The following is a 20,400-nucleotide window of genomic DNA, read 5'->3' on the forward strand; positions in this document are numbered from 1 at the left end:
TCCCACAAATCATCAGCAGTGAGATGAAAACATGGCTCAGAAATTATTTTACTTGAAAGTTAATTGTTCAGAAGATGTATTTGCTAATGTGTGGTGTGTTTTAGTCTAAAAGTTCATTCCTGCCATAATTATTGGCAGCTTTTATTGCAATGTTAAAACTTCTTAGCATGCGCCAACCCGCCGGCGGGACGTTTTTAGGACGATTTGCCCACTGGCACTTTGGTGACCCCTAGTGGCTCGGGTGTGCATATTTTGTAATACAATATATATATCGAATTGAAGGCTTATTTGTTGCCTGTCGATAGCGCCAAAATCCGACAAAATCCGTTCAGCGGTTCTCGAGTTACATGCCGGTATTTGAGGCTTGTGCAAAGTACACGGTATTGCGCAAAGTACCACTCCCGACTCGTGGCGCAGTAGTTCCGTCAATCTAGATCCGATCTCGAAAATGATTGTGGATTTTTGTAGCCAATGAGTCTGGCTTTCCAATGATAACCCACGTGGGGATGTATGAATCTAAAAAACTAAAACTAAAAACTAACGAGCGAAAACAGGAAGAGAAAAACAGCCAAATTAATTGAAGTCTATTGTACACAGTTTACCAAAATCACTCCTAATCACTCATTTCTGAATGGATCTTTATGAAAATTGGACATGTACTACATAAGGCTTAAGGCTATGGGATTTTTGGGGAAATTCTACCTCTGGACTACTAACTACTAGAGAAAAACTTGAGTAACAAGTTTTCTACAGATTTGATTTGATGTTTTTTATTTACGTGTCTTACATACAGGTGTATGCCCAGCCCATATGGGCTTTCAAGACACATAACAATAAGTATATAATAATATACTTGACCAATTATTTGACAAATGACATATAGACCAAGATGGCCACAAGAAAAAGAGAATACAAGAAAATACAATAAGACGTAATATAACACAAGCTGTACGCAATGTATGTAAACAAAGAAACAAGATGAATTCAAATACAATTATATAGGATATAGTGTGTTTTGTCTCAAGTGCCATGCTTTCTCCAAAAATCCTGCAAAACTAAAGATGTGGACAACTGGACAGCTTCCAAGGAATAGTAGTTGGACAAGCGTGAGGTCAAAGTCGGTGCGTGGGATGATCCAGGAGAAGTATAGTCCGACAGGCGGAGGTTCGTAGACGAGGCGGGCAACACAGACAGTTCACAGGGAGATCCAGGAGCAGGGTAGTCCGACGAGCGAGGGTCATACATGGGATACAGGATGAACGCTGGGAGGGGAGCCAGGTAGTAGACTAGAGACAAGGGAGGACATGCAGGGTTAGACACGGCAGGACAGGTACAGGAATAAAATAAAAAAATTACTAACTGGGTTAGCCTCGTCTTGCAGTATGAGCTGGGTATTAGCAGTCGGGTGATTGCCGATCGCCAGCAGCTGTGGATGCCTCGGGACCTGCCTCCACACCAGGTTCCAATTCTGCAATTAACCCCACATACCGACACCCACACAGAGACAATGAAACTAGGAGACAAGGGACATGACACATAGTGCCTCCACTAGCCATGGTTTAGCCGTGCTGTGGCCTTGTCTCCACTAGCCAGGGTTTAGCCGTGCTGTGGCCTGTCTGGCACACAGTGAGCATCTCCGTTGTCTTTAGAACCTGGCCAAATCCGGCTAGGACTGTTGTATCATCATGGTTTAGCTTGATGATAGTTGTGAATTTTGAAAGGTTGCCTAGCAACCGGAGAGTTTACAATAAAACGCGATGGAGAACCATATCGTACCAAACCTGGCCATGGCTATAGCCCCAGCCAGGCTGAACATAGCTAACGGAGACAAGGCAACACTTGCCTGCGTTTGTACCTGGAGGATTGAAACGTATATCCACTAGGGGGCAGACCAGGGCCAAAACCTCCCTGGCAGACACCATATAATTATATAGAAGAAGAATATCTTCCTTATGAACATAAAAGTTGGCGTTATGTTGCGATCACAGCAGGAAAAGGTACTACACCTGTTTCCATTTAGCTGTCCATGTGGAGTCTTAGCGTTTAGCCTGTCACATTGACTCCACCCCCACTGTTGCCGTGCCTCACTGCATCTTGCTAGACACATAGCGTTCATTTCTGAGGACGTGCACAGAGTACGCTCCAAAGTACGCTCCAAGGTACGCTCCAAAGTACGCTCCAAAGTATGCTCCAAAGTACACTCCAAAGTACGCTTCAAAGTACCCTCCAAAGTATGCTCCAAAGTATGCTCCAAAGTACACTCCAAAGTACGCTCCAAAGTAACACAGGATATGCGGCTCCGCCTTCTTTCTCACACAATACTTAAAAGCAAGTATCCTGCGGCCTTAAGACGTATGCCTCAGTTAGTTTCTCACTTGCAGTTTCTCCCCCAAGTAAGGAAATGAGAAAATAGGTAGTGGAAACTTCTACTAAAATATTAATTCCATTGCTAATATACTTCCACTGATTCTCAAACACCTTATCCAGTCAACCACATACACCGCCTAGTCCACACTAGAGTACTGTAAAAAAAGAAGGGAAAAAAGTGCTTAATTTGTACCTGGAAGTTCAACGTATTTAAACACTAATGACCGCAGTTCAGAGTGGGACGCGAGCGCATCGTGGGAATAAGACAAGAGGCTTGCCATCCAGCCGGAACCTGGAGCTGAATGCTACCAGACACAATGCAGCGGCCGGGACGAGAATTAGCTATTTGAATAAGAAAAGAACTTAAAGCAAAGGTTACGGCTGAGATGTGACACACAGAGTCTCGGGGGAGTGCTGTACGCCACGAGTCGCACCGTCCAAAACGGGTCAAACTAGGAGCTGTTTCATTAAAGCTAAGTGGAATTTTACCACACAATAATATAGAAGAAAAGAAGAAGAAGAAGAAAGAACTAGTGGACATTGAATAACCTATTTAATAAAAGCAGAGACCATAAAAGAGAAACAAACCTAACACGGGTTTAAAATGTCCTACAAGGGTATAGCTATCACCCTTCTTCCACTGTGCATTATTGGTGCAGATGTACAACACGCCTCACAGTTTAGTCCTTATTGTTTTCCCCTCCAGCTGTACCCATTTGTAATTAACCCAGGTGTGTCTTGTCTCGTCATTCCCTCATGTATAAGTATTCTGTCTCTTCCCTTTGTCTGATGCTGATCCTGTCTGTGCAGTACGTGTTCTTGTTTGTCGTTACTCGTTACTTTATATTTCCTTTGTTCAATCCATTATTCATTAAATATTCTTTGTGATTACTTTGGCTACCGTCTCCTTATTATGTTACATTGACTCGACATCGAGCCTGCTAATTGTCAATGGTAACGTAATAGTTCCCCTGAATCATAAAAGACATAACACTTAATACGGACTCAAAGAATAAGCTCAGAATTGGCTAACATTTGTCTATGTAGGCTTTAGAGTGTTAAATGTATATTAAATGTCTTGTCTGTTATATGGACCCTGAGTCAATAAAAAAAGGAACGTTTGGAATAGAATTTAAACCTAATTTCCTTGAATCTTCTGAGCAGAGAATAGAGCTCATTGTGCTGTTAAATGGTGCATTTATATAATAACACCTTTTATCCAAAGCGCTTTACAATTTGTTCCTCACATTTTATCCATTCACTCACATATTCACACACCGACAGCAGAGGCAACCATGCAAGGTGCCGATCTGCTCATCGGGAGCAATTAGGGGTTAAGTGTCTTGCTCAAGGACACTTCGACACGCTGCCCGGGAGAAAGCAGGAATCAAACCAGGAACCTCGGGATAACCAGATGACTGCTCTACCTACCGAGCCACTGTCGCCCAGCTGTTGGTCTCTGACAGGTGTTTCTGTACTCATTGTTATGAAGGGTAATGCAGGAGGCTTCTGTACGCTCGATGACAACCTGGTCTTCCACTCCCACACCCCTTCGTCTCTCATCTCGAATCATCGTCTTCATCCCCCTGGCGTATCCTCCTTGTGTAATTAACATGGCTTATAACACCCTCCCATGTGACGCTCACAAACGCACACGTCCGCGCAATCCGACATTGTGTTCCTCTCACACACACACATGCACACACATACACAAAGACACACTCACTTGCACACACTTACACAAAGACACACACACTTGCACACAAAGACACACACACATACATACACAAAGGTACACGCACATGCACACACATACTGTACTCATACATACACAAAGACACATGCACAGGCACACACACACACACACACACACACACACACACACACACACACACACACACACACACACACACACGCTTTCTCTGCATGTAATTAACATGGATTAAGGCATGCTGCAGTCTCATGCCAGGGGGTTTATTAACAAAAAGTATGTGTGTATGTGTGTGTGTGTGTGCATGTGCATGTGTGTGTGTGTGTGTGTGTGTGTGTGTGTGTGTGTGTGTGCATGTGCATGTGCATGTGTGTGTGTGTGTGTGTGTGTGTGTGTGTGTGTGTGTGTGTGTGTGTGTGTGTGTGTGTGTGTGTGTGTGTGTGTGTGTGTGTGTGTGTGTGTGTGTGTGTGTGTGTGTGTGTGTGTGTGTGTGTGTGTGTGTGCGTGTGTGTGTGTGTGTGTGAGGGATGGGTACCGAATTCGGTACTGTTAAGGTACCTACCGAAACACATCGGTACTACCGTGTATCGATTCACGTGAGATCCAACGGTGCCAATTTTTGGTAATGCAAAAAAATATATAAAATTCGATGACGTCACCTTTTGTTTACCGCAAAACGAAACCGCACGTTAATGTCAACGGCACAATACATGTTTTCAAACTCTCTTTGGGTGTTTGCAATTCACAGGGAGTATATGTCTCTGATATCTTGGTACAGTGGGCAGGTTGTTAGCAAGTGTAGCAAATGTGCTCGCGCTACCGCGGTGGGTTTTCTTTTTAGCGGTCGGATTACTCCTTCCGTAGTTTCACATAATTTGTAACCCATTTAACGTTATTAAGCTAACGTTAGCTAATTGTCGGACATAACGTTAGCTCCCTAGGCTAAGAGTAGACAGAAGAGTAGCGGATGTGACGTCGGTAAACAAGCCACAAATTAGGCTGTTATGTAAGACCAAAACACACCGCATCGTTACACTAAAAACACACCGCATTGTTACGCTAGGGGTGTAACGATGCAACCTCACAACGATTAAATTCGATTACGATTCTTCAGGCAACGATTCAATGCATCATGAAATCTCTTCATTTGACCACGATTCGATTCGATCAGTTAATTCCCCAAAAATTTTTTATACACAAATGTGGCTCTGGGAACTGATCACTGAGCATGAATGGGACTATAGGTCAATAAAAACATAAAAAAATAATAATGGGGCGCTCCAGTAGCACACCACATAGCGCGCTGAGTCGCGAAGCGGTCGTCCCGGGTTCGTTTCCCAGTCGCGGCCACCATTTGCTGCATGTCTTCCCTACCTCTCCTCCCGTTCTCCCTCTCTCCCTCTATCGGTCCTGCGTGGCCAGAAAAAGCTGAAAATGCTGTAAAAAAAAAAAAAAAAAAGTATAATATTAAAAATTATCATTCCATTTGGGCTGTGGGGGGTGCTTAATGTCTGAAGGAGTCGACTGAAGGCTTCTTGTCCTCTGCAAAAGCATGCAATTGGTCCACTGATGGATACATCTTGATATTTGTCTAGTCTAGTGTGTTCATTAGACGGGTGAAATCCTCTTTCAGTGCCTCTGTGCCTGTTTTCGTAGGCAGTTAGCCTCTGGTATGCGTGCCATTAGCGTTAGCCACGCTTCTAGGCCTCTTTTCTTTTGGAAAGAATGATAAAAAAAATTCAAATTAAAAGAATTATAAATATATATATATATATATATTTTTTTTTTGTATTCGACTAAGAGGTTGGCTAGTCGACTACGGCTCCTTTCGACCGATTAGTCGACTAATCGACTAATAGGGGTCAGCCCTAAAAGATGCACGAATGAACCCTGGCTAGTGGAGACAACAAGGCAAGACAAGCACTCTCCTCCTGCTCACTCTGTCCCTCTGCCCTGTCATGATGCTCACTCTCTGTCCCTCTGCCCCGTCACGATGCTCACTCTCTGTCCCTCTGCCCCGTCACGATGCTCACTCTCTGTCCCTCTGCCCTGTCACGATGCTCACTCTCTGTCCCTCTGCCCCTTCACGATGCTCACTCTCTGTCCCTCTGCCCTGTCACGATGCTCACTCTCTGTCCCTCTGCCCCGTCATGATGCTCACTCTCTGTCCCTCTGCCCTGTCATGATGCTCACTCTGTCCCTCTGCCCTGTCATGATGCTCACTCTCTGTCCCTCTGCCCCTTCACGATGCTCACTCTCTGTCCCTCTGCCCTGTCATGATGCTCACTCTCTGTCCCTCATCCCTGTCATGATGCTCACTCTCTGTCCCTCATCCCTGTCATGATGCTCACTCTCTGTCCCTCTGCCCCGTCACGATGCTCACTCTCTGTCCCGCTGCCCCGTCATGATGCTCACTCTGTCCCTCTGCCCTGTCATGATGCTCACTCTCTGTCCCTCATCCCTGTCATGATGCTCACTCTCTGTCCCTCTGCCCTGTCACGATGCTCACTCTCTGTCCCTCTGCCCCTTCACGATGCTCACTCTCTGTCCCTCTGCCCCTTCACGATGCTCACTCTCTGTCCCTCTGCCCTGTCATGATGCTCACTCTCTGTCCCTCTGCCCTGTCATGATGCTCACTCTCTGCACCTCTGCTTCCCCGTCACACACGCTCACTCTCTGTCACTCCTCCCCGTCACACACGCTCACTCTCTGTACCTCTGCTTCCCCGTCACACACGCTCACTCTCTGTCACTCCTCCCTGTCACACACGCTCACTCTCTGTCACTCCTCCCCGTCACACACGCTCACTCTCTGCACCTCTGCTTCTCCGTCACACACACTCACTCAATTCAATTCAATTCAATTCAAAAAGCTTTATTGGCATGAAATTTCACAAATGTTGCCAAAGCACAATTATGACATAAACAGCAAACAACATTCTACAATACAACAACAATATCAACAGAACAAGATCAAAGAAATACAGGAGATGGTGCAGTGAGTAAAACATGGTACATGTATATACAGTATATGTGTCCTACTGGTTGTCCCTTTTCTTGTGACATGAATTGACATATTTTGCAGCTAAAACTGCACATTATTTCTGTTCCCCCAGGAGGAATGGCAATTTCTGCACTTCTGACATACTTTGAAATTCTGGGAAAATTATTTCAATTTTTGGAAAGAGTTCCTCCCTAATATTTCTGTAATTTTCACATTGTGTTAGGAAGTGTAGTTCTGTCTCTATGGCTCCCTCATCACAAAGACAGCACAACCTCTCCTCTCTGGGCAGCCAGGTCTGTCTGTGTCTGCCCTTCTCTATCGCCAAACCATGGTCACTCAGTCTGTACTTTGTCAGAGTCTTTCTTAGATTCTTATCAGTTACTGTGCTGAGGTAGTCTGCCACAGTATACTGTCTGTTTAGGGCCAAATATGTTTCTAATTTGTGTTGTGATTGTGTGAGTTGATTCCAATATGTAATGTATTTATCTTTTTCTTTGGTTATAATTTGGTTAGGTCTAATCTTCTGAGGCTGGCTAGGGTTTGTGATGTCAGAGTGTGAGATGTCAGCCAGTTTCATTATGAGTTGACAAAAGGGACTCCTTTGTAGGTCCAGCTCTTGGCAGGCCAGGGCTTTATGATGATAGCAGGCCGGGTCACTTTTTTTAATATGGCTCCAGAATTTAATTGATCTTTTTTGCATATTTATGAGTAACGGATATTGTCCTAATTCAGCCCTGCATGCAGAGTTTGGGCTTTTCCTCTGTACCCTGAGAATTGTTTTGCAGAACTCTACATGCAGGATCTCAATTGGATTTTTGTCCCATTTTGCCCAATCCGCTCACTCTCTGCACCTCTGCTTCCCCGTCACACACGCTCACTCTCTGTACCTCTGCTTCCCCGTCACACACGCTCACTCTCTGTACCTCTGCTTCCCCGTCACACACGCTCACTCTCTGTACCTCCTCTGCTTCCCTGTCACACACGCTCACTCTCTGTCACTCCTCTGCTTCCCTGTCACACACGCTCACTCTCTGTACCTCTGCTTCCCTGTCACACACGCTCACTCTCTGTCACTCCTCTGCTTCCCTGTCACACACGCTCACTCTCTGTCACTCCTCTGCTTCCCTGTCACACACGCTCACTCTCTGTACCTCTGCTTCCCTGTCACACACGCTCACTCTCTGTACCTCTGCTTCCCTGTCACACACGCTCACTCTCTGTCACTCCTCTGCTTCCCTGTCACACACGCCTGCTCCTATGCTCCTCTCCTCCTTCAAGTTCCACCTGTTGCTGCACAACGTCCGCTACTGTATATGTGGAAGCTACTGCAGTCTCTGCAGCAAACATGTCTGTTGTTTTTGCACATTTGGCGGAACATCCAGCCTCTAGCTTTTACATTTCTTTGGCCCACAACCTCTCCACAACCCCCCCCTCGCGCCTTTCTTTATCCATTTTGATGCCGGCATCGATCCACAGATGTGTGGCTCTGAGCCACAGCAGAGAGGACGGAGGGGGAGCGGTGGGGCCTATAAAGAGATGTGATTGAGCCCAGTGTCAGTGTTATGTGTAGTCACATAGTCGTTCTTATGATTACTTTCAGTAATAAAGGTAGTAAACTAAGTACCTTAGTTATTGCCGGTCTATCAGGCCTGTGGGGGTGTAATGTCTGTGTGTTTAACTGTGATAATAGTTATTTAAATGATAAATAACACACACACACACACACACACACACACACACACACACACACACACACACACACACACACACACACACACACACACACACACACACACACACGGCTGTCCCCGACTAAGGATTTGGATAGTCGACTTTGATTGGCCGAAATTTGCCGATAGTCAAATTATATTATAATATTTGTTTTTGTGCATTCGACTAAGAGGTTGGCAGTCGACTACGGCTCCTTTCGATCGATTAGTCGGTCTTAGGGCTTTATTTGGGAGTGATTCCTTCATGTCAACTCTACAGGCCTCCTTGGAATTAATTAATCATAATTTAAATACATATTACAATATTTGTACGATAAAGAATTACGCATTTGATGTCGGAAAAATAAATGTTGTTATTTAAAATGTTGTTATTATTTATTGTTGTTCTTATTTATATTTTTGGACATTGCTTATTGTATACATTGTAAGAGCCAGTGGATAAACATTCCACTGCTCATCTTACCGGTATGATGTTGCGTGTGACAAATAAAACCTTGACCTTGCAGGTGGAGTTGAACAGCAATCATGTACAATTGAACCCTGCCATCCAATTAACAGTGAGCAATTGCGCTATTTAAATGGTCAACTCTGCACCCTAGGCTTACACAATCTGGGTGAAGATGGCATTCTATGGCATTGAAATGACAGTGGATAAATAAATAAGAACTAAAGCTAATCGCGTGGATATATCTATAGTGGAATAGGCTGTATTAATATTCCATATTTATAGCATCTTGTTCGATCCTGCCTGTTCAGCCCACACACACACACGCACGTACAGTATAGTCTGTATGAATGAACAGTAGGCTTATATTATTCTAATGACTTGTTTTATTAGGAGATCACAGATACTGCGCTGCCCTATTAACAGTACGTTTTCCTGCAGGTGCGCCGCTAACTCTTCTCTTCAAACTCAAAATGTTTGAGATTTAATTTGCACACGGCTCTGTTGGCTGGCTTTATAAGGAGCTGCCGGAGGCGTGTCTGTATGCAAATGAAGTAAACGCGAGCGCGCGTTCAAGTTTTTTAATGAGTGACGTATCTCATTGTGGCTATCGCAGCTGTGATCAGTTTGACAACCTAAGACAGCCTCTCCACGCGTTGGTGAATCCAGGTGTAATTATCGTCGAGTTTCTTTTATGGCCTTCCAAGGTGGTTGTCCTAAGAAAAATCGTATGGCAATGTTGGTGAATGAGACCCAATGTCCTTAGTGAATGGCTCACAAAGACGGAGCAGATACCGCGTGCTAAACACGCACTTTGTGAATTCGCCCCTGTGTGTGCTTGATCGGCCCTGGAAGAGAGAGAGAGCAACTTGGAGACCGGAGGGATCGGACACACCGCATTATGCAGTTCTGGCCCACCCTCTGTGACCTCACGCTGCTCCACACTATATTAGTACTCCATCTCCCAACATGCTTTGCCAATTATCGCTACGGAAGGTCAAAAGGTGATAGAATACGCCCAACATCCCATAAATCACGGAGACAGTAATGTCATTGTGGAAAAGGGTACTTTCACGCACATGCACGCACATACACATGCATACACAAAGACACACACGCACATGCACACACATACATACATGAAGACACACGCACATACACAAAGACACTCGCACATGCACACACGCACATACACAAAGACACGCGCACACTCATACACAAAGACACACACACATACATACACAAAGACACACGCACATACACATACATACACAAAGACACGTGCACATGCACACACATACACATACATACACAAAGACACACGCACATGTACACAGATACACGAAGACACACGCAAATACACATACATACACAAAGACACATGCACACACGTACACAAAGACACTCGCACATGCAACCAGTCTCTACTTAACAGTCTCATATCCTGCCTGGATGATGTTAAATGTTGGATGGCACAAAACTCTCTACAACTAAATCAAAACAAATCCGAAATAATCCTCTTCGGTCCCCCAGACGCTGTCACCACCCTTACCAACAGCCTTGGCAACCTGTCCTCCCTGGTCAAGCCGTATGTCAAGAACCTAGGGGTCATTTTTGATCCACAATTTAAATTTGACAGACAAGTAAACTCAGTGGTAAAGGCATGTTTTTTCCAACTACGCACCATTGCCAAACTCAAAGCCCTTCTCTCCCCTGCAGACCTTCAGAGAGTCATCCACGCCTTCATTTCATCTAGATTAGACTACTGCAACTCCCTCTATATAGGCATTAACCAGTCTTCCCTGTCCCGCTTACAACTGGTACAAAACGCTGCTGCCAGACTGTTGACCGGAACCCGCAAGAGAGACCACATCACCCCTGTCCTTGCCTCCCTTCATTGGCTCCCAGTACACTACAGGATAGATTTTAAGGTTCTCCTATTTGTTTTTAAAGCCCTTAATGGTCACACACCCTCCTACATCTCAGACCTCCTATCCCCCTATTCCAACACCAGGTCCCTCAGGTCAGCCGATCAGAGGCTCCTGACAGTCCGGAGGTCTAACCTCAAGCTCAGGGGGGGCCGTGCCTTTGCTATCGCAGCCCCTGAACTGTGGAACAGCATCCCCACCTCCATTAGGCTCGCCCCCTCGATAGATGCCTTCAAATCGAGGCTCAAAACCCACTTCTACCTACTAGCCTTTCCCGTTCACTGACTCATGCCCTGTTTTTCTATGTGTTTGCCTGTGTGCCCTCCCATAAAACGGAGTGTGATTGTTGTCTATATGTATCTTGTGTATTTACCCTCTGTACAGCACTTTGGTTGACACGCGTCATGTGAAATGTGCTTTATAAATAAATTTGTTTGATTGATTGATTGATGCACATATACATACACAAAGACACACACACATGCACACACATACACAAAGACACACTCACTTGCACACACTTACACAAAGACACACACACTTGCACACAAAGACACACACACATACATACACAAAGGTACACGCACATGCACACACATACTGTACTCATACATACACAAAGACACATGCACAGGCACACACATACACAAAGACAAATGCACACACATACTGTACTCATACATACACAAAGACACATGCACAGACACACACATACACAAAGACACATGCACACACATACACACGCACAAAGACACACGCACATGCACACACACAAAGACGCATGCACTTGCACACACATACACAAAGACACACACACATATGCATACATACACAAAGACACACGCATATGCACACACATACTGTACTCATACATACACAAAGACACATGCACATACATACATACATACATACATACATACATACATACATACATACATACATACATACATACATACATACATACATACATACATACATACATACATACATACATACATACATACATACATACATACATACATACATACATACATACATACATACATACATACATACATACATACATACATACATACATACATACATACATACATACATACACACATACATACACACACACATACGTATGGCAAGCCATTTTAGGTTTTATTCCAATTTTCTAGCTAGCTGGGTACCTAGTTAGCTCTTGCCATACATACGTACACAAAGACACACATAGAATATTTTGCCAAACAACCCTAAACTGCCATGGTAGTTCATCTTCTATCTGAAGACCAGCGTTGCACTGACAGCTCTGCAGCGCCAAAACAGTGTGAGTAAATGGAAAATAACACTTCAAAACTCTCTGAGACACACAGAATGAAACAGAGTAAACGGAAAATAACACTTCAAACCTCTGAGAGAGAGACACACAGAGAAAGAAGGAGAGTACATTCATCATAATTCACATTTCTGGCTCTAGACAACAGCATACTGTACATTTAGTTGTACTAGCATTGAGGACTAATGTAAGATTGCTAAAAAGCTTCCTGAAAAACATTAAAAGAAAGCTGTAAGTTATCAGTGGCCAACTGAACAGTGTCAGCCAGTTGATGTCTGACGAGCTGAATGTCATTCTCTCCCTCTCTCCCCTTCATCCCCCTTCATGCTGGTCTGCTTTGTAGCCTGTGTATGTGCCAGTGGAGGCTGCTGACCAAATTTTTAGGTGAAGCACAAATTATTATATTATATTATATATTAAATAATATTTTTAAAACATCCCCCACTGTGTGTCAGTGGACACAGATGAAAACATATTAACATTAGGTGACAGCGGACTTGACCAGATGAAAACATATTAGGTGACAGCGCACCTGACCAGATGAAATCATATTAGGTGACAGCGCACCTGACCAGATCAAAACATATTAGGTGACAGCGCACCTGATCAGATCAAAACATTTTAGGTGACAGCGCACCTGACCAGATCAAAACATAATTAGGTGAAGGTGACAAGGAAGCCACATACTCATACCCCCCCGACACTCAACTAACCGCCTCGGACAGTCCTTCATACCAGTGGCCATCAGGCTCCACAACAGTGGGCAGCGACTGCTGCCAGACATCGACCTAGAACTAATAGGAACCCAAGTAGGACAATAACACTACCTTATGCATACTGCACCTTATGTGGATACTGTGAATAATGAATAATGTATATTTCAGTTAGTTAGATAGTAAATTATATTGACCTATTTGTTTACACTGCTTGTGTTGTTTTCACTACCTGTACCCCCCCCCCCCCCCTTCCCCCATGCTGCTATGATGCCTGAATTTCCCCAAGGGGATCAATAAAGGAATATCTTATCTTATCTTAAAAGGAAAGATGAAATTACCTACCTGGGTTCCATCCTATAGAGGCAAATCTTTCCTGTGACAAAATGGGATCCAATGTAATAAAACTAAGTCAACCAACGAACTAGATTCCTGTACCGGATCTCCTCTCTGGTAAACAAGAATACCTTGAAGACTCTAACAGGAGCACTCATTCAAGGGTACTACGACTATGCTTGCACCTCATGGTACCAAAGCACCTCAAAGGCACTAAAAACAAGATTACAAACATCACAAAACAAACTGGTCAGACTACTGCTTGACCTTACTCCTAAAACCCACCTCACCCCTGTCCACTTTGATAACCTAGGATGGCTTAGAGTAGATGACAGAGTACAGCAACTTGCAATGGGCCTGGTCTACAAGATACACGACTACACCACTAAGATACCCATGTGCATGTCGAAATACTTCCCAAAGGTCAGTGAATACCACGACCACAACACCAGAGGGAGTTCCACAAATCATGTTCAACCCAGATAAAATAATTAAAAAAAAAAAAAAAAAAAAAAAAAAACGTTTTTTTTTAATAAAAGAAAATAGTCATAACTTAGAAATTAGATTGCATAGGTCTATGAATCGATATCGCGATTCTGTTTCGATTAATTGCCCAGCCCTACAGTGTGTACAGTAAGTTAGCTTGGTGATTATCATTGTGATGTAGGCTAAGCTGCCTAGCTACTGTTAGCATACAAGCACTGTAGCCTACTTACGTTTTTTCTGATCCAGATGCATAAATCCACTTCTTCATGTTGCTCAGTTGCTGGTTTATACTTCGGTCCTAATGTTGGTGCAAAGTTTAATTTAGCCTGACTTGTTATAGCTGTACAGCTTACTAACTACTAAACAACAACTTTCTCATAGTCTCAACTTTCACATAGTCAAAATGGGTCCAGCTGCATGTGAGGAGTATAGGTTTAGCTCGGGCCAATCTCAAGTTTCTCAAGTTTCTTTATTATTTGTCATACAGAAGTACAGAATACTTTTATACAAAATGCTTCTTTATGTTACATTTTGTATAAAAGTATTCTGTACTTCTGTATGACAACTAATAAAGAAACTTGAGAAACTTGAGATTGGCCCGAGCTAAACCTATCCTCCTCACATGCAGCTGGACCCATTTTGACTTTGCAATGCAGAAATCTCTGATTGGATTTGCAAGGCTGCCAATCATATTCAACCTCCGTGTATTGGATGTCAAGGGCTGTCAATCAATCAATCCTCCATTCAATGACAAGAGTTTAACTGCACAGACCGTGCTTAGATGAAGTTAATAGCCTATTTTGATTCGCTGTTATTTATTATTTATTTAACAATGGGTCACACCTGTGAAGTTTTCTTCACGAATAATTACTGCAGGCAATACTGCAGTGCAGGCCTGCTCAGAGCTGTACATTTTGGCCATTTTTGAAGAAAAAAAAAATCACTGGCATTTTTTTTACAGAGGAAAACATTTATAATAAAAAATAATAATAATAATAATTTAAAAAAAAATATATATATATATATAGTTTTTTTTTTTTTATATATAGGTATATGTAAATTAATAATAATTATGAATTATGAGTGAATTTGTGTTTCACGTGTTGTCATAGAGAAACCTCCACTGGTATGTGCTGTCTTCAATGCAGCCAGAAACACACACACACACACCTGGGCTAAGCTAGAGGGAGACAGAAAAGTTGTGTCCGAAAAGTTTTCCAACAAAAGTCACCTGCCAAGGCTGCCATTATAATTATTCTGTCAGCCTCCATAAGCGAGGGTCATATTAGCTTATAAAATAACATAAGATATTCCTTTATTGATCCCCTTGGTGAAATTCTGGATTATTATAGTCTCACCAGTTCGAAGCAAAGACATTAATTCCGCTCTGCGACCAAAGTCTTCTCTCCTTTGACATCAGCTATAACTTATAACCAAGTCCAGTTTTGTTACATTGATCCTTGGTAAGAAAAGCACATGATATTCCATCCATGGGGCTCTGCTTTTCTCCACTGCATTTCTTCGGCCGCATGCTCTCTATAATAATAATAATAATAATAATAATAATAATAATAATAATAATAATAATAATAATAATAATAATAATAATAATAAAAATGCAGGACTTTGGAGAAGTCTTTATTTGGCATGCAGTGACATACATGCGATGGGCGGCACACACACAGATGCAATTGTTGGGTCGCCGATTGAGTCTCTGCGCATGACCCATCTTGTCCTTCCCCCCAAGGGCAGCCGGGATCAGATAGGGGCGTCGGCGAGGGACCGCACCCGGGGACCAATCCAAGTGCTCCTGCCCATCTTTGTCAGGGACACGACAGCGTCAGCGATCTGTTGTGCATGTTTTTCCATTGGGTTTCTCTTATCGGGGGGGAAACCCTTGCGAGCACGGGGAGAACATGCAATCTCCACACAGAAAGGCCTGGGAGATACCCCACCTGGGTGCCTGATATCTTTTTCTAACGGAGTTGTGTTTCCGCGGTCGGTTTGCACGATCTGATTGGCCCGCAGTTGCACTTCCACATTTGGTTGCACGATTTGGTTAAGGTTAGGGTTAAGGTTAGGGTTAGGGTTAGTTGGTTAAGGTTAGGGTTAAGGTTAGGGTTAAGGTTAGTGTAACAGCCTGCTGGCGCGATTGTTAGAAGTAACGCGATTGGTGCTGAGATAAACGTCAGTGGCCAATCAGATCGCGCAAACCGACCGCGGAAACACAACTCCGTTAGCATACTAATAGACGCCACCTGGGTACCTGGCAATGCGGAAACCTGGTCCCCAAGCGGGAATTGAACCCAGGACCTTCTTGCTGTGAGGCGACAGTGTTAACCTACACCACCGTGCCGCTCAGGCTCCGACACAAGTACACAGAGCACATCCGGAACAACTTCAGGCATTTTTCACGGCATGTGAATTAATTAGGAAACCAGGTTGCTGTTCTGTTTTATGCCGCCAGGAGGCGCAAAGTCGATGGCAATGTTCCCTAAAAAAATATTTCTGTCTGAGCAAACACTCAAACCTCCTGAGCAGACATCAGCAACTACTGAGCAACATACGTCACCTTCCGATTAACCGGTTAGTTGATAAGCGGCGGTTTGTAAAAAATCTGAGAATCTTAATTTACCTCAATGTCTAACATAAAAATCTATACATTTAGCTGATACACAGAAATAATACAAAAAGGCATATTATATTCCTTAATCAAATATTTATTTGACCATTGATTGACGATACAGAGCAACGTCCTCCCTCCCTCTTCTCTCTCTCCCTCCCTCTCTCCCTCTAAACCTCTCACCTTCCCCTCTGCTTCATTCCTATGGGGGTAGATTTCTATCAAAAATAAACAAACGCAAAAGTAGAATCCACAATCGTAAAGTAGAATCCACAATCGTAAAAACTATCCACACACACACACCTCAGAATCCACAATCATAAAAACGATCCACACAAACACACCTCTCAATTTGTGTTTCATAGATCATAAAAACACGCTTGATTTGTTTATATTTACGTACGGAATTCTAAAAACAGCTTGATCTGCTTAGATTTACGTACGGAATTCTAAGGACACACTTGATCAACTTGGAGTTACATACGGAATTTTGAGACAAATATTTAGCTGTTTTCCCCGTGGGGATTCGTGTGTGACGCTTCTTCTTCTTAGAGGTCCATCAAAAATAAACAAACGCAGAAGTAGAATCCACAATCGTAAAAACGATCCACACAAACACACCTCTCAATTTGTGTTTCATAAATCATAAAAACACGCTTGATTTGTTTATATTTACGTACGGAATTCTAAAAGAATCCAAAGGCATCTCTTCTCCCCTGGTCTGGTCTTAGCTCTTACTTAGTCCTTTCTGTTAGTCTGTGTGCACATTGCACATCAGAACACTGCACATCAGAAAAGAGTCACTCGGGCGCACCTTAGAGGGAACATTGGTCGACGGGCGGCTGTCTGTTGACTTCACTGTGTGCCTTTGTGTTGATAACAGGCGAGCCACTGTCAACGTTGGCACGGCGTGAGACTGACTATTACGGAGCGAGAGAGAGAGAGAGACTTGGTTATTGTGAATTGAAAATATGCCGGTAAAGTTGCTAAGCTAGCGAACATATTTGCATTCATTCCTTATTCAATTCACATCCATCACAGGCACACAGGTACACATCCGTCCACCGTATCAACAGCTTGGATCACAGCAACATCTCATTTTCCCTCCTATTCCTCCATCTCTCTATTCCTCCATCTCTCTACTCTCTATTCATCCATCTCTCTACTCTCTATCTCTCCATCTCTCTATTCCTCTCATCATTTTATACACGTCTCTCTCCATCGTTATTGGTTTCTAAAGCAATCTCCTCTTCTTGCTCCCCCATCTCTCTCTCTCTCGCTCCCTCCCTCTCTCTCTACCCATATCTCTCCCCATCTCTCTCTCTCTCCCTCTCTCTCCCGCCCTCTCTCCCTCATCTGTGCATGTCTCCCATCCATGTATTTTGGGGGGTGTTCATCACGACCACCTGCAAACCCTCTAATAGTTCACATCTGTTTCTTTGCCACACATTGCGCATTTCAGCATACACACTTTAATACCACACACACACACACACACACACACACACACACACACACACACACACACACACACACACACACACACACACACACACACACACACACACACACACACACACACACACACACACACACACACACACACACACACACACACACACACACACACACACACACACAGAGTAGGAAGAGAAAGCAGCTATCTAACGATCTAAAGATTTTACTGGCTCAGCGCTAATGACTAGTATACTCTAATCTTACTGCAGATACACTACAATTAGTAAAATTACCCATCACTCCCAGCTGTCAAGCCGGTGGGGTATGTGTCCTGGTCGTTGTAAACTGTTGTAAAGGTGCCCGACCAACTACTGGTTGGTCGGGCACCTGTTCAGCAGGGAGGGGATCTGGGGGAGATAGCGTGAACCTCAACAGTGAAACGCTGTCAGTTGAAAAGAAACAGCTGGTTGGAGGAGGCATGTGGTAGTTCTACACCCTCCCCAGACCGACAGTGGGGCAATGTGTGCAATGACCAGGAAGGAAATTGGCATAACGACGGGATGGGTGAAAAATACAGAAATAAAAAAAAATACCCTGCACTGCCTGATGAAGGAATATGGTGGTTATTAATGCTAGTTCAGATATTGATATATCTATATGCATCAATCTATATATCTATATATAGTAATCTATAATATAAGCTATATATTTACTGTTTTTTGTTGTTGTTGCTGCTGCTGTTGGCAGTGAAGGATGATGATGATGATGATGATGATGATGATGATAAATGGTAAATGGTGCATTTATATAGCACTTTTTAATCCAAAGCGATTTAGTTTAAACGTTTTTGTTTTTTACCCATTCACTCACACATTCACACAGCGACAGCGGAGGTAACCGTGCAAGGTGCCAACCTGCTCATCGGAAGCAAGGGAGGAGTTGGGGGGGAAACACTATACAACTGTACAAGCAAAACTTGGGGTTGTGTTAGGACATTTACAGGGGCCAGTTTCGAATTGCAGTCTCCCGTAGGTGTTCTTTGCGAGTGGTTTTGAAAGTGGGTAGTGATTCACATTCCTTTACAGCTTTAGGTAGGGCGTTCCACATTGATGTGGCATAATTGCGAAACGTGTTTAGTCCCTTGTTTGAGCCAAATCTGGGTTTAACATGATTTGTGGAGCTCCCTCTGGTGTTGTGATCGTGGTATTCACTGACCTTTGGGAAGTATTTTGACATGTACATGGGTACCTTGGTCGTGTAGTGTATCTTGTAGACCAGGCCCATTGCAAGTTGCTGTACTCTGTCGTCTACTCTAAGCCATCCTAGGTTGTCAAAGTGGGCAGGGGTGAGGTGGGTTCTAGGAGTAAGGTCAAGCAGTAGTCTGACCAGTTAGTTTTGAGATGTTTGTAATTTAGTTTTTAGCGCCTTTGAGGTGCTTTGGTACCATGAGGTGCAAGCATAGTCGTAGTACCCTTGAATGAGTGCTCCTGCCAGAGTCTTCAGGGTATTCTTGTTTACCAGAGAGGAGATCCGGTACACGAATTGAGTTCGTTGGTTGACTTTTTTTATTACATTGGATGCCATTTTGTCACAGGAAAGATTAGCCTCTAGGATGGAACCCAGGCTTTCCTTGTGACAATATTGTCACCCACTGTAACTGAGAAGCCGTTGGTCTTGCTGGGTTTGTTATTTGAACCGAAGAGAATGGACTCTGTTTTGCCCATGTGTAATGATAGTTTGTTATCAGCGAGCCATATGCACATTTTGCCTAGTTCCGAGCTGAGGGTTTTTTCAACCTGTAACTTGTTCTTGTTAGAGACCAGCAGGGCTGAGTCGTTCACAAACAGGAACAAGTTGCAGTCACAAGCTGACGACAAGTCATTTGCATAAATTAGGAACAGTAGCGGTCCTAGTATGCTTCCTTGTGGAACACCACAGCTCACTGTGAGGGGGGGGGGGGGGGGGTAGGGTACCGTTTACCTCCACCAGCTGTTCCCTCCCCTCAAGGTAGGATTGTATCCAGCTCACTGATAGACTATCAAAACCAATTGCTTTTAGCTTGTCAATCAGAATAGAGTGATTGACATTGTCGAAGGCCTTTTGTAGGTCCAGCATGACCATGCCGCAGTATTTGCCCGCGTCCACCTCTTGTTTGATGTGGTCGTTCAAATAGAGAAGGCATGTGTCAGTGGAGTGGGATGTTCTGAAGCCAGATTGGAATTCGTAGATTCGATTTTTTTCCACTAGGTACTTTTCGACCTGTTCGTAGACTATTTTTT

The sequence above is a fragment of the Notolepis coatsorum genome (genome assembly GCF_963971535.1).
Source record: "Notolepis coatsorum genome assembly, chromosome: 9".
Taxonomy (NCBI): domain Eukaryota; kingdom Metazoa; phylum Chordata; class Actinopteri; order Aulopiformes; family Paralepididae; genus Notolepis; species Notolepis coatsorum.